We start from the raw sequence: 15609 nt of genomic DNA on the forward strand, positions 1-15609 counted from the left end.
CTAACAAGTGTAATGTGTGTAATGCATGCTGCTTTAACTTACTAATCTGGCTGTCTTTTCTCCTTGCTTTTCAGGAAGAAGAAACAGCAAGATTTCTGTTATTTGTACACAGAGTTCTGTGTTTTTGTAAACACAGAACTCTATGTGTGATTTGACACAGCCGATCAGCAGGTTTTATATGAAATCATTGGCTGAAATTTGCTGCCAAATGTGTGCTGTGTCCAATTGCAAGATGGTTCAGCAGATGAGCATATGCATGCATGCATTAATGCCGGCAACATACATATACATTGTCAAGTCCGCACCTGCCACATGCTCAAAGTATATTTATGGTGATGTCACGTACCTGGTAGTAGAGTCTGTTTTGCAGAGGAAGGCCTCTGTTACACCTTTGACTCGAGGAAACTGGAATAGGCTGGTACTTGGGTGCCACTTGAGCGTGAGTACAGCAGCTAGTGGAACTGGTGTTGGTAACGACTGGAGCACAGGCAGGTGCATGCAGGCTAGATCAGACATTGGTGAACAAGTCCAGAACAGGTGCTGATACAAAAGCGTAGTCAGGCAGGCAGTGTTGGCAACAGGTTGGCAGTGAGGTAGCAGAAGGAACAGGCAGAATCGTAATCAAGGACAAGCCGAGGTCAGAGGCAGGCAGATAGCAGGTAGGTCAACAGGAACTGGTACAGGCAAATGGATAGCAGGAGACACGGGAAACACTGTAGACCAGACAGCATTGATCTTGGGAATGAGCCAGTTTAAATAGCCCATTTGGCAGCAAGGCCTGTTACCGGCAGCAATTGTGGTGGCATCCCGTTCTGTATTGGTGCGCATGCGCACACATGCACGCAAGCTCTCCTGTGTTGCTCTTCTCAATGGGACATGAAGCACAGGGGATCTTCTCCAGCCGCCATCCTGGTTGCTGGCGTACCCTTCCTGACATTGCCCCCTCCCAATGGGCAGCCTCAACTTGACAGGATGAGAGTGCTTGAAAGCCTGGATAAGTCTTTTGGTGTGAATTTTGCCTTCGGGTTCCCAAGAGTTTTCCTCTGGCCCATACCCTTTGCACTTTATCAGGAACTGAATTTGGTTGTTTCTCTTCCTGCAATCCAAAATTGCTTCCACTTCAAATTCTTCCTCCCCATTGACTAGTACCGGCTCGAGTGGACCAACATTTCATCTGGGGAAGGAATTGGGGGTAGCAGCTTTCAGCAAGGTCACATGAAACGCTGGGTGAATCCTGAAAGATTACACTGGCTTTAATTTGTAGGTCACATTGTTGACCTTTTTTCTGTACTGGGAAAGGCCCCACAAACTTAGGGCCCAATTTCTTTGATGGGCAGGCAAGTTTTAGATTAGTTTTGGACAACCATATTTGATCTCCTGGTTTCAGAATCAATTCTCCTCTTGTCAAATACCTTTTTGTTGTATGCCTGTGTTTTAGCCATTGTTTCTTGCAACAGTTTGTTAAAAGTGTCAAATAATTCCATTGTTTTAAGGACAGCAGATACAGAGCATTCTGGTACCGTATTGGCAAAGAACGGAGATTGCTTTGTGGCTAAATGGGCTAAATGGAGTTATTATAGGCAAACTCAGCTAATGGTAATAGCAACACCCAGTCATCTGGAGAAAATGAGGAAAAATAGCGCAGATACTGTTCAAGAGTCTGAGTGGTTCTCTCTGTCCATTCATTTGTGGGTGATAGGCTGAAGAAAATTACAGTTCAATCCTCAGGGCTGCACACAAGGCTTTCCAAAATCTGAAGGTAAACTGCACTTCACAATCCAACACAATATTTGTTGGAACCCCATGAAGTCTTATCATTTCCTTGATAAAAATGTGTGCGGTCTCTTGAGCAGATGGTGTATCTTTCATAGGGAGGAAGTGTGCTATCTTAGAAAACTGGTCCATCACCACAAAGATGGTGCTGTAGCCTTCTGATGGAGGAAGCTCGACAATAAAGTCTATAGAAATCATCTTCCTGTGTCTACCTGGGACAGACAGTGGTTTCAGCAGACCCCATTACCTTATGCCACGTACACACGATTGGAATTTTCGTTGGAAAAAGCTCTGATGGTTTTACCGACGGAATTCCGAAGGAATTTGGCTCAAGCTGTCTTGCCTACACACGGTCACATCAAATTTCGATCGTTTATAACGCGGTGACGTACAACACATACGACGAGACTAGAAAAAGGAAGTTCAATAGCCAGTAGCCAATAGCTTCTGTCTCGTAGTTGAATCTGAGCATGCATGATTTTTGGCGTGTCGGAATTGCATACACACGATCGGAATTACCGATAGAAAGTTTTTCCATCTGGAAAATTGAGAACATGCTATCAATATTTGGCTGGCAGAAATTCGGATAGCTAAATTCCGATGGAGCATACACATGGTTGCATTTTCCGATGAAAAGCTCTCATCTGTCTTTTTCTGACCGGAATTCAGATTGTGTGTACGTGGCATTAGTTTTGCTGTTCTTGCTCTGAATACAAGTGATGTAATACTCAACATACTCCTTGCAGTCTTTCTCTACCTGTGGCCACCAGAATGTACATTTCACAAGTTCAGAGGTCTTGCTGATTCCAAAATGTCCAGCTAGCATGTGATCATGACACAGCCCCAAGGTAAAGACTCGGATGTCTTCTGGTACAAAGATCTTATCCTTATACCATAGCAAACCAACTCTTGCCTGTGAGGTAGTTCCAGTAAGTGGGAGGATTCCCACAGAGGCCTGTTTGATTTGATATAGTAGGTCTCCTTGAAGCAAAAGGAAATTTCCTGAAGACAGAATAGTATCTGGGGGTGTAAACTGTTCAGACTCGCTAAACATGCGGGAAATCGCATTGGGTTACGTATTCTTAGGCCACGTACACACGGGCGGACTGTATGGCCTACTTAGTCCGTCGAAACACATTTCAGCGGACAGTCCGCTCGTGTGTGGGCTTCAGCTGACTTTTTCAGCGTGTAGTCTGGCGTACTAAGTATTTCGGATTTTTCTAAATTCTGTCCGTCATACTTTGGTTTCAGCGGACAATCCGCTCATCAGTAGGCTAGTTCGACAGACTAAGAATGGCGCATGCTCAGAAAGGATTTACACTGCGAAAGGTTGCATTGCTGTGTATTGGACTTCCTATTTCTAGTCCCGTCGTACGTGCTGTACACGTCATCGCGCAAGCTTTCGACGGACTGTTTGTGCATCCGTGTGTGGTCAAGTCCGTTCATTCGAAAGTAGGACGGACTGTCCGTCGGATTGTATGACGGACTAAGTAGGCCATACAGTCCGCCCGTGTGTACGCGGCTTTAGACTCATGCCTGTAGGTTGTGTGAAAAGAGAATCTAGAAAATAAGTGCCCACGTGGCCTGTCAGGGTCTCAACCTCTTTGCTACTCTTAAATATTCCAGATTCTTATGATCCTGTATAGATCAAGACTGGGTGTGCAGCTCCTTCCAGCAGTTACCTTCATTCTTCCAGTATAGCCTTGATCGCTGGGAGTTCACGATCCCCAGCATCATAGTTTTGTTCTGCTGCTGATAGTTTACGGGAGAAGAAAGCGACTGGATGTAACAGAGCCTTGGACCCTAGTCTCTGAGGAAACACTGCTCCAACTACTGTTTCTGATGTGTCTACTTCCAGAACATAAGGCAGGACTAGATCAGGATGTTTTAGAAGAGATGCAGAATTAAACAGTCCTTTAAGAGTCTCAAAGGCCATTTGAGCTTTGGTGGACCACTGGAATTTCATACCTTGCCTTATTTGCGTGATGGGGGAGATAATAGCGGAAAACTCCTTAATGGATTTCCGGTAAAAAAATTACAAATCGCACAAAGCACTGAAAACCCTTCTGATCTGTGGGAGCTGGCCAGTCTAGAATGGAAGTGACCTTTTGGGTATCCATCTTCACACCTTCAGTGGATATCATATTTGTCCCAAGCATTGAATACTTTGGCGTTCAAATTCACATTTCTCAGGCTTGGCATATAGGCCATGCTGCCGAAGCCAGCCCAAAATGCTCTTTACATGTAGGCGATGATTGTCCAGGAATGAGGAAAAGATTAATATATTGTCCAGATAGACTGACGAACAGATCCAAAAAGTTACAGAAGGCATCATTAATGAAATACTGGAATGTAGCAGGGGCATTGCATAATCCAAACGGCATTACGAGATATTCAAAATGCCCGAATCGAGTGCAGAAAGCCATCTTCCATTCATCCCCCTCCCTTATATGAACCAGATTATAGGCTCCTTGGAGATCTAGCTTTGGGAATATTGTTGCAGCTCCAAGCCTTTGGAATAATTTGGGTACCAAGGGGAGAGGATAGTGGTTCTTGATAGTGATTTTATTGAGTTCCCGGTAATCCACACAGGACTGTAGTGAATGATCTTTCTTCTCTACAAAGAAGATGCCAGTTACAGCCAGAGAAGTAGAGGGAAGAATGAAGTCCTTCTTTAAAGTGGATGTAAACCCAAATTTATTAATTTATTTTAATTAAGGCTTGCACCTTGTACAGTATAGGATTTCATGTCAATATCCAGCTCTGAGCAATCCTCTTATCTTTTTCCAGTGAGATAAAAACTGACACACAGAGAAATAGTAGTCAGTTCTTCCCCCTTGCTGTGAGTGACAGGTGATTTCCTTATCGCATGAAGGTACCTGAGAGAGGCATTCTGTGTACTTCCCATCCCCCCTCCTTTCTTCTCCAGCTCTCCCAGGATTGGCTGCTACACACCTCAGCATGATTGGGCATGCTGAAGTCATGTAGTGACCTTTCTGGGTTTTAACTGGATGTTAGTGATCATGGCAGAAGCTTGGTGTAAGAAATACACAGGTGAAAATGCATGTTGATAAGGGGGGTGTAGAGGTGGGTGGAGAGTCTACTGACATCACGACTCCACCTACCGAGCTCCGGTCAACAGACCCACCACAGAATCTGTAGTTTTTTGGGTCTCATAACAGAGGGGAGACATTTGACAGGTAAGGATACATGCAGGAGGCATGTATATCCTTATAGATCATCACTATAGTAGAAGTTTAGAAAGGATGAAAGTGGGTTTACATCCACTTTAAGTTGTCATCAATATAGTCTTTTAATACCACATGCTCTAGCTCAGTTAAAAGAAAAATTCTTCCAAAAGGAACTTTGGCCCTGGGTCAGAGGGGAGTGTTTCCACCCCCTTTTTGCTGAACACATCCAAGAAGTCATGGTATACTGCTGGTATAGATTGGTAAATTTCAGAATCAGAGTCCATACGTGGTGAATTATGTGAGCTTGCTGGTAAGCAGTGCTCGAGGCAGTAGGGGGAGTTAAACTTAATTTCCCCTGTGTCCCAATTGATGTGTGGATTATGAGCTTGGAGCCATGGCATGCCAAGGATGACTGGAAACAGAGGTGAAGCGATGGCATCCATGCATAGTGGCAATGGTGGTAGATAATGGAACTGTCTCTTGTGTGACTGGCATGGACTTAATAGCAGATCCATCAGCCGGATGTATGGGCCTTGGGGTATAATGGAATCTGATGATCTGTAGCAAAGGATAAGTCAATAAAGCAGCTGCAGACCCCAGAATCGATTATGGCAGAAACTGGAATAGTCTTTCCTGGCAGCTGCAACAGAATGGGAAGGGCAAGATGAGATGAGCTGATTGGTAAGACTGGTGCAAGGGCAGAAAACATTGAGAGGGACTTCCAGAATTTAGCCAGGCATGATCTTGCATAGTGTCCAGGTTTCCCACAGGATAGGCAGAGAATCTTCTAGTGGCGGCATTGGCGCTCTTCAGCTGTGAGTGAAGGGCGAAGCAAGCTGAGCTGCAACGGCTCTGGAGCATCCAAGACAGGTGCTCTGAGGATTGGTGGAGCAGGGCTGGAACTGGGGACACGTAGTAACATCCACACTGGATGGGACTGTCTTGTGGCTTTTTTTAGACCTTCATTCTCTTAATCATCAGTCGATCTGGATGGACAAGTTAATCAAATCATCTAAAGTATAGGGAACCCCAACCCAGGCCAGTTCATCCTTTAGTGGTTCAGGAGGCCCATACAGAACTGATAGTGAAGGGCAGTATTGTTCCAGTAAGTATCCGCACTCCAGTGCCTGAACTCTAACGCATAGTCCTCAGCCACTCTGCGACCTTACTGGAGTCTATGCAATGCTGCTTCTGCGGTTTTCTGAGGATCTTCATAAAGCTGGGTCATGAAATTGAAGAAAGTGGCCAGGTCTGTAATGCCCTGTACACATGATAGAATTTTCCGACAACAAAACCGTGGATTTTTTTCCAAAGGATGTTGGCTCCAACATGCTCTGCCTTACATACACGGTAACACAAATGTTGTCGGAAATTCCAAACGTCAAGAATGCGGTGACATACAACGCGCACGATGAGCCAAGAAAAATGTTCTATAGCCAGTGCGGCTCTTCTGCTTGATTCCGAACATGCGTGGACTTTTTTATGTCAGAATTATGTACACACGATCGAAATTTTCCAACAACAAGTCTTGTTGGCGGAAAATTTGAGAACCTGCTCTCAAACATTTGTTGGCGGAAATTCCGACAACAAATGTTCTACGGAGCATACACATGGTCGGATTTTCCAATAACAAGCTCACATCCAACATTTGTTGTCAGAAAATCCTATCATGTGTACAGGGCATTAGAGTTGCAGTCCTTTGTTCCAGTAAATGGTTTGCCCAGGATTGCAGCTCACCCTGTAGCAGGGAAATGACAAAGCCAACCTTTGTAGCTTCCAGGAAGAAGGTGCGTGGCTGCAGAGAAAAAGAGAGTTCACAGGCATTGCGGAATGCTCTGAATTTATTGCGTTCTTCGAGGTCGGACTCTTGGGTTCAGGGGTTAGTATCATTACTGAGGGTCTTCCAGGAGAAATGGAGTATGATTAAACAGGCCCCTGAGCCGTAGAAGAAGACAGAGTCCTCCCAACCGAGTATAGCCCTGTTGAAGATCCTGAACAGCTTGTGTGAGGTCTGATAGATGTTGGCAAAGTCCATCCATGTGAGAGGTTCCTTGCTCAGACTTGAACGTGGCTGCCTGGTACTGTCACATACCTGGTAATAGAGTCTGTTATGCAGAGGAAGGCCTCACTTAAAGCAGACAGGAGTGAGTGCCTGGCAGAGTTGCTAGCAGTGAAGCTGAACTGGAACTGAAGGCAAAGCAGTGGAGGAATACTGACATAGCAGGGCAACCAGGAACAGCTGACAGGCTGGAAATTGGAGTAGGCTGGTACTTGGATGCCACGGACTGGAGCGTGGGTAGAGCAGCACAGGCAGGTACATGCAGGCTGGATCAGACACTTGTGAACAAGTCCAGAACAGGTGCTAATACAGAAGCGTAGTCAGATGCAGACAGGGTTGGCAATAGGCCGGCAGCAAGGTAGCAGAAGGTACAGGCAGGAACATAATCAAGGACAAGCTGAAGTCCGATGCAGGCAGATAGCAGGAGTAGCCAGGAGGAAGCCGGGAAGGTCAACAGGAACTGGTACAGGCAAGGACTGCAAGGACAGGGCAGGGCCTGTGTTGTTTTTCCTCACTGACAATTTAAATTCCTTGCAGGGACAGCTTTTGCCAGCCACTCAGGGTGCCTAATGGGAGGACAAGTGCATGACGGACACTGGGGTGTACTGTCCCTGCCAAACCTTTTTGCTACCTTGCTATCTTTTCTCACACCAGAAACATCATACAGAAATTAGAAGGCACTCCTTAGAAAGATTAATGTAAGTGGTTTACATGTGATGTACAATCATTGTGCTTATGTATACCTCACACATTGGGCCTTCAAGCCCTGAAACACCATATAGACTTATATTCTAAATTTGCATAGGAACTCAAGTGGTTCATCCTAGTGAGCATTTATTTTATTTTACAACATAATTGTATTTTTTCGATAAATTTGTACAGAAACAAGGGGCCTCTACAAGGGGCATACACAAATTTGTACATGGGATGGTGGTAGGAGCACTTTATCCACAATTCCTGCAATCTATTAAAGACATCAAACACAAGTGTTCTTTTGTTACACTGATGATCTTATCTTCATAGTCCTTCTTGACCTACCTCTGGCTGATCTCCAGGGGCGTAACTATAGGGGGTGCAGCAGTCGCGACCGCAACCGGGCCCTGTGATGCAGGGGGCCCATGCAGCCCCCTCTACATTTGGCCGGCAGCAGCATAGGCAGCTAGGGGTACCAGTGCACCATGCACACGGGTGGCTGGAGGAGGAGGGTGACTAGCAGAGCTCCATGCTCGACTATCGCACTGGCTGCTCTTTAGTTGTGCATTCCCCGCATGACCTGTGTCCTCGGCTGGCTCCTCAGAGTACCCCTCTCCTGCTCCATGCATTGCCGCTCAGTCCGATGTCTGTTCTCCCCAGCCAGAGTCCCACCCCCCCCCCCCCCCGTGTCCATACCACACTGCACTGCATACTTCTCCCGGGTAAACAAACTTTAAGCACACAGATGCAGTTAAGCCCTATGAGAGCCCCCCGGAGGACACTGCAGGCTTGTCTGCCAGCCCCCCCTCCTCCCGTCATACACAGATGATGAAAGGTCTTTCTGGGAGATATGCTGATCACCCGTCCAGCACACTGGATGGAGCCCAGGCCAACATGGATGAGTGTGCGGCCTACAGCTTGGTCATGGTGAGTGAGAGGACCCCATCCCCCACACACCATTACATACCCCCTCCATCTTCCCCCGGGGACAGGGACCCCTTCTCACGTGGGGACAGGGACCCCCACCTCCCCTGGGGACAGGGACCCCTTCTCCCCTGGGGGCAGTAACTTCATCTGCCCTGGAGAAAAAGACCTCATCTCTTCTGGGGACGGGGACCCCATCCTGCCTAGGGACATTCCCCCAATGGGGCACCTAAAAATTAAAAAAAACGTATAAAAAAAAACTACTGATACCAGTGGTGAAACTACAGGGCTCACAAAGGTCATACCTGTGACCACGCCCTGGAGTTCCACCGCTGGACTTGGAGGGAAGGGCCCTGGCTGGGGTTCAGGGGGGCCCTTCATGGTTTCTTGCATCGGGGCCCTGAAGGCTCTAGTTACGCCACTGCTGATCTCCTGACCTTTCTGAACTGCAGTCCTTTAAATCTTACATTTACAGGAAAAGACAGAGGTAATAATATTTGGGCTTGACCCTAATAGGATCAATTCAAGATCAGGTTGAAAAGACGAGATCTTATAGGAAACCAATATCAAAGAACTCTTTATTGCATGCTTCCAGTTGCCATCCAAAGCATGTTATTAAAGCTATTAAGAGGGGCCATTCCACAAGATTAAACCATGATTGCTCTCGCTAGTTCACAAGGTTAAAATATAACTGCTCAGTTTATAAGATTAAAACACAATTGCTCTACTCTTAAGGATTTTGGTGCAGAAGCCAAAATATAGAACTTGGAGTCCATGATCTTGCCAATAACACACATTTGGTGAAACAAGCACGTACGCTAAGAACACCACACGTGATATTATTTTAAAAGATTGTGATGAGTCAGGCGCGTATCCACATAAGACTGATTCTGTACCCCGTGGTCTTTCTTCACCCACTATTGTCAACAATTCAATTTCACCAAACATGGTGAGCCTTGCTACAAGACAGTCTTGGTACAAGGAGATAAATATATAGCCAGGAAATCTCAGACCTTTCCTATGTGTGCAAAACAATGAGGTGGTTGTATGACAGACTGCGGGATCACATTTCTAATGCCAGAACTGACAAAGGCCCTACTATAGCTAGACACTTCAGGTCACAACATCATACAGATACACGAATACTCAGAATTCAGGTCATAGAAAAGGTAGATTGTCCCATCAGAGAGAAAAATTGTTTCTCTCTTCTATGTAAGAGAAAAGTCTATTGGATTTTTCAGCTTGACACACACATTCCAAAACAACTAAATTATGAGTAGCAAGTAACTCTTTATTATGAAAGACACTTTTCCTCCCCCCATGTTATTTTCTTATGAATAAAATAATTTTTCATCGTCCTATTTTTTTGGTAGCACAATTTCATTTTTTACCTTTGATCCACTTCCATTTCTTTTCATTTTTTTAATTCTAGGTTTTTTATATACATTTTTTCCTTCTTTGACACTTGTGTCAAAGATTGAAGCTTCTCTCTGCAGGTGCACTTTGGATTCAGCGTGCAACATGGGTATCTGTTTGTGCGTGAAGTCATTTTCTCCCTCATACAATTCAAAGTAAAATGTACGCAAGGTATTCTGCATTCATCTTGCCCTGAGTCTAATGTGCATCTACATGAACTTGCTTCCCTCTTAAGTCTTGTTCACAGTTCCTATATATATATATATATATATATATATATATATATATATATATATTAGCTGCTAGTTGTTATTAATCTCTATGCATAGGTGCCAGGAAATGGTCTTCTAAGCACCCAAGGTGAAGATATCAAACTGTGCTTCCCTCTCCACTTTATTTTGTCCAGTGTCAAATTGCCTATTGCAGTTGTCTCCAAGTTTCCCATGCTGTCTCTCTTCTTCTCCTCCAGAGCAACCATTTGTATTGGCCCTTTCCAGGCTTCCTAAACTGCAAACAGTTCTTGCCTGACCTCCTCTCCTTAACCTCCATTTTCCACATTCTAAGTGTTCAGCATATTAACACAAACCTAACGCGGCTTTTTCCTCCTCCCCTGGTACTTGCTCTTGGTAATGGAGCACCTAGGGGTATTCTGGTCTCTGGTCATCTGTCAGTCTCTTATATTGTAATAAGGTTAGGACTGAAGTTTGGGACAGCAGAGATGCTGGCATGGACTTCAACATAGAATGGCAGCACATCACCATTGCTTTGTGCTTGATTTAATGCAAATATATTTAGTCAGTGATATTTAAAGTTTGAATACTGCCACACATTTTGTTGTTCTGTGCTACAAGTACAGATGGCAGTGGTATTTGTGTCTGTACATTCACCATACGGTTGTCCTGTTTGCCAGTTTTGTACTTTGGATTTTGCACATTGACAGATAATTGTAGTCCTTTCCCTTTGATAGTGCAGCTGTTGAATTTCCTAAGAACCTTGTAGTGTGGATAGGGTCCTCTTTATTGATTTTAATCTTATTTTGTTTATATTTAAACTATTCTACCGCAAATCTCCTGATCCGCTCATGCAACTAGATAGGATCACATTAGCTCAAGTCCACAAGCAGTGCAGGTCGAATTTGGAGGGAATTCAGTGCACTGCACCCACTGCCAACTTACTGCTCAGAGAAACATTCTAACATCATCAAGCACAGTCAATACTTTTTATGTGAACTTTGAGAATTATTTGCTCAATAGTGCCTGCAGCTACAGAGGCCGATCGGGATTGTTCTAAAGCCTTGCCGCTTGTTATAAATATGTACATATATAAAAAGCCACAGTATTTTTAAGCTGCTGGTTAACACTTAAGTACACTAAATACTTATGCCCCCAGTTTGGCATACTCACTAAGTGCATTTGAAAATGAATAAAGACCTATACGGTCATACTATCAACTCCATATTCATAGACCTAAGCCTTAAAACTTAAGCTTAAAAGCTTTTGTTACTATACATAAGCCTGGTAATGTCATAGCTATGTGAAGCTGCATAGCAATAGCCTATATCCTAATACCAAATGACCCTGAGAGAACTTGGCACATGTAATACATTCTCTTTTAGAGAACTCTTCCCTTCTTGTACTGGCTGCTGCTCTGTAAATCAGGAATTATATAAAATGTAACATGCACCAATGGAGCAGCTTATTTCTATCCCTGTTGGACATAAAATAGGAATCAAGGATCAGCAATTTGTAAGTCATTCCTACTTGTACATAGTGCAGCTGATTTATAGGGAACATATTATTTATTTCTTTGCTTGATTAACCGGCTTATTTATGGTTTTCTAGCATGTTGAATTATCTTGCTTCTATTCAGAGTTCTAAAGATTTTTAAAAGACAGTATTGGGTGAATCGTGATACATCAAATGCAGAATTTGAAAAATATATTATTGTAATAAATCCTCTATATCAAGTGCCCATGGCTTTTTGTTGAAATGCATCTGTATAAACAGATATTTTTTACTTCTTAATATGCCATCTATACCACCTTTTACAGCTATATTTTTTACTACATTAGGCTCCCATCTCTAGTGGTACACTTACCTAAGCCAAAAAAGTAACCTCATTTAAGTGATAGTTTGGCAGACAATGGATTTGTTATCACTAGGGATGAATTTTGTGCTCCAGTTGAGCAAAAGTTCACAGTAAACCCAACCAGTTTGCAGTTTGAGGACACAGTAAATGTGTTATGTTAATTTAAGTTAAGTTAATACAATACCGTTATAAACCATATAGAAATCATAATAGACATTGGATACATCACAAAGACAAGTAATCGGTGCCCTTTTCAATAAGGTCTTTGTATTTCGCGGATATACTGCTTATTCAGGACCCACAAAGATTTTGTATATTCAGAGACCATATTTACAATCATAAAAAAAAATCTACAAAGATAAACAATAGAATAAAACAAAATAAGATAAGCTATGACATGCATATTTCATAGCTACAAGGCTAGTCACATTTTACATGATATACATTATATTGTCAAAAGTATTGGGAGTTGGGACACCTGCCTTTATACACACACATTAACTTTAATGGCGTCCCAGTCCTAGTTTGTAGGGCTCAATATTGAGTTGGCCTACCCTTTGCAGCAATAACAGCTTCAACTCTTCTGAGAAGGCTGTTTACAAGGTTTAGGAGTAGATCTATGAGAATTTTGACCATTCTTCCAGAAGCGCATTTGTGAGGTCAGGCACTGATGTGAAATTGAAGGTCTGGCTTGTAGTCTCCACTCTAATTCATCCCAACGGTGTTCTATCGTGTTGAGGTAAGGACTCTGTCCAGGCCAATCAAGTTCCTCCACCACAAACCCGCTCATCCATGTCTTTACGGACCTTGCTTTGTGCACTGGTGCGCAATCATGCTGGAAAAGGAAGGGCCCATCCCCAAACTGTTCCCACAAAGTTGGGAGCATGCAATTGTCCAAAATATATTGGTAAGTGTTCCTTTCACTGGAACTAAGGGGCCAAGCCCAACCCCTGAAAAACAACCCCACACCATAATCCCCCTCCACCAAATGATTTGGACCAGTGCACAAAGCAAGGTCCATAATGACATGGATGAGAGTGTTTGGGGTGGAGAAACTTGACTGTCCTGGTCCTGACCTCAACCTGATAGAACACATTTGGAAGGAATTAGAGCAGAATTAGAGCTGTGAGCTAGGCCTTCTCATCCCCATTAGTGCTATTTGGGAAACACTACCTTAACGAAAAGACAGAGATTGCTTGTCTTTGTGATGTATCTAATCTCTATTATGATTTCTATTTGGTTTTAAACAAAACTATATTTAATAAAATTGTGTTTTATTAACTTATATGTTCTGTTGAATCTTACATAAGTGACACAAGGGGTATATTTAAAGTCCCAAAGACCCCTTATCTTTCCTTCACCATATATATCAGGTTGATACCCTGAGTCACTCCAATAGTTTATGTTTAATCTATACTCCATTCCACACTTATTTGTTCAAAAGGGAAAGGTTTCCAACAGCCACATGGACAATGTTCTTAGCTGGGATAGGGAAAGGATAGGGGCTCATTGCTGCTGATAAAGTGCATTGGAACAGATTAACATGGGACTGGTAGGCACTAGTGTTTTAAAGTATAACTAAAGGCACATCTTTTTATTTTGGATAGCGTGGAGAGAGATTAGAGCCCCTGATGTTTTTGTTTTTTTTGCTGTCTGTGCCTCCGTTAAAGAGATTCACCCTTTCTATTTGTCCTTCTTAAAATTTTCACTGAAGTTGAAAGTAAAGAATATACCACATTTTGGGTTGTCAAAACATAGAAAAGTAAGAGTGGGGAATCCTCCAATGGGGGCACAAGTTCTGGTGAGTGATCTGGGGGTCCGGGTCCACATAGGATTCCCTTTATTTGTGGGGCTTTGATTTCCTTTCACTTCCTGATTGGCTTTGGGACAGGAATTGAAGGAATATCTTTTAAGTGGGACAGAGAAAAAAAATCTGACAGGGGTTATAAAAGCCCTAATAGTATGTTATGCCTATAATAGTTCTCATTTAAAGTAGATGTAAACAGTGACTGAATGGCCTTTAGGTTGAAAAATGTGGTCTATCTGGTGGAATTGTATGGTTCGAGGGGCTGCTTTTCACTGCTAACTGGCAGCATGTGATATTTTAAAGGGATTTGCAAATTCTTGCTGTCTGCAATTTTTGAAAGGCCTTCATTTGGAAAAACATTGTAATATTGCATGCATCAGCACAGAGGCTATTGTTTCCTTTAAAGTGGTTGTAAACCCTTACAAACCACTTTGACCTACAGGTAAGCCTAGATTAAGACTTACCTGTAGGTCCAAGAAATATCTCCTAAACCTATAGGAGATATTTACAAAAACACAGGCACCGCTGTCTACGGCTGCGCACAGGCACACTGAGCAGACCGCAGATCACTGCGATATGCCACTCGTGTCAGCTCCCATGCGCGGGAGTGACGTCACCGTGGCTCCGGCGAATCACAGTGATTCGCCGGAGCAGCAAGACCCGGAAGTCACTCCGGGATACATGGCAGCGCTGAAGATGAAGACGGAGGCTTCGTTCTCAGGTAAGTTATTCATAATGAGCTAGTATGCTATGCATACTAGCTCATTATGCCTTTGCCTTGCAGGTTGCAGATTTTTTTTTTTATTATTGCCTTTACTTCCTCTTTCAGAAGGACAGGAGATTGTAAGAGATGGGGCAGAGTGTTGTCACCCCATAACACAAACTGCCTAGTTAGGGACCTTTATATTAGTATCACCAGCTGTTAAGGCTTATATTACAATATTGTATTTGGCTTTAACAAACTATGATTGCATTGCAGTGCTGGGGTACATTGTGCCGTGCCTGTGAGCACAGCTATGTACACCAGAAAAAATAAAAATACAATTCTGTTAACAACAACTGGTTGATAGCTAGATTTTCAATTGCTGACATCCATGCTACTTTGTATGTTAAAGCGGCTGTAAACAGGGGGCAATTTTTTTTTAAACCTGTAAGACAAAGTTATAATGTGCTAGTATGCATCACACATTATTTGAAAACTTACCTTAGAATGAAACCCTTCCAGGGGCGAGCTGTCACCGCTAACAGGGCTTCCATTTTCACCCATCTTCCTTCCGGGTTCGTGTACTCTGGCTGTGCGAGTAACGGGAGACACCCGTTTACGGCACAGGACTCTGAAGGAATGGCCCAGGTGGCTGTTCCTTCAGAGCTCACGATGCAGTGATGTCACCGGCTGCATGTACAGTAAATATCTCCTAAACTGCGCATGTTTAGAAGATATTTACAGTACTTATTATAGGCTTACCCATAGATAAAATTCAGGTATGGTAGATTAATCCCACTATAAATTTGGTCTTTTTCCTTTATTTTTTGGTTTGATAATGCTAATCTCAGGGCGATTAGCACTTATCAACCAGTTGCTGCTGACAGTCTATCCAAGAGCTTTTTTTTTTCTTTTGCATCTTGTGAAAGAAATTAAGTGCAGGAATAATATGCAT

Source organism: Lithobates pipiens, unplaced genomic scaffold (assembly GCF_037356315.1).
Source record: "Lithobates pipiens isolate NorthernLeopardFrog02 unplaced genomic scaffold, aLitPip1_a1.2 Scaffold_16, whole genome shotgun sequence".
Taxonomy (NCBI): Eukaryota; Metazoa; Chordata; class Amphibia; order Anura; family Ranidae; genus Lithobates; species Lithobates pipiens.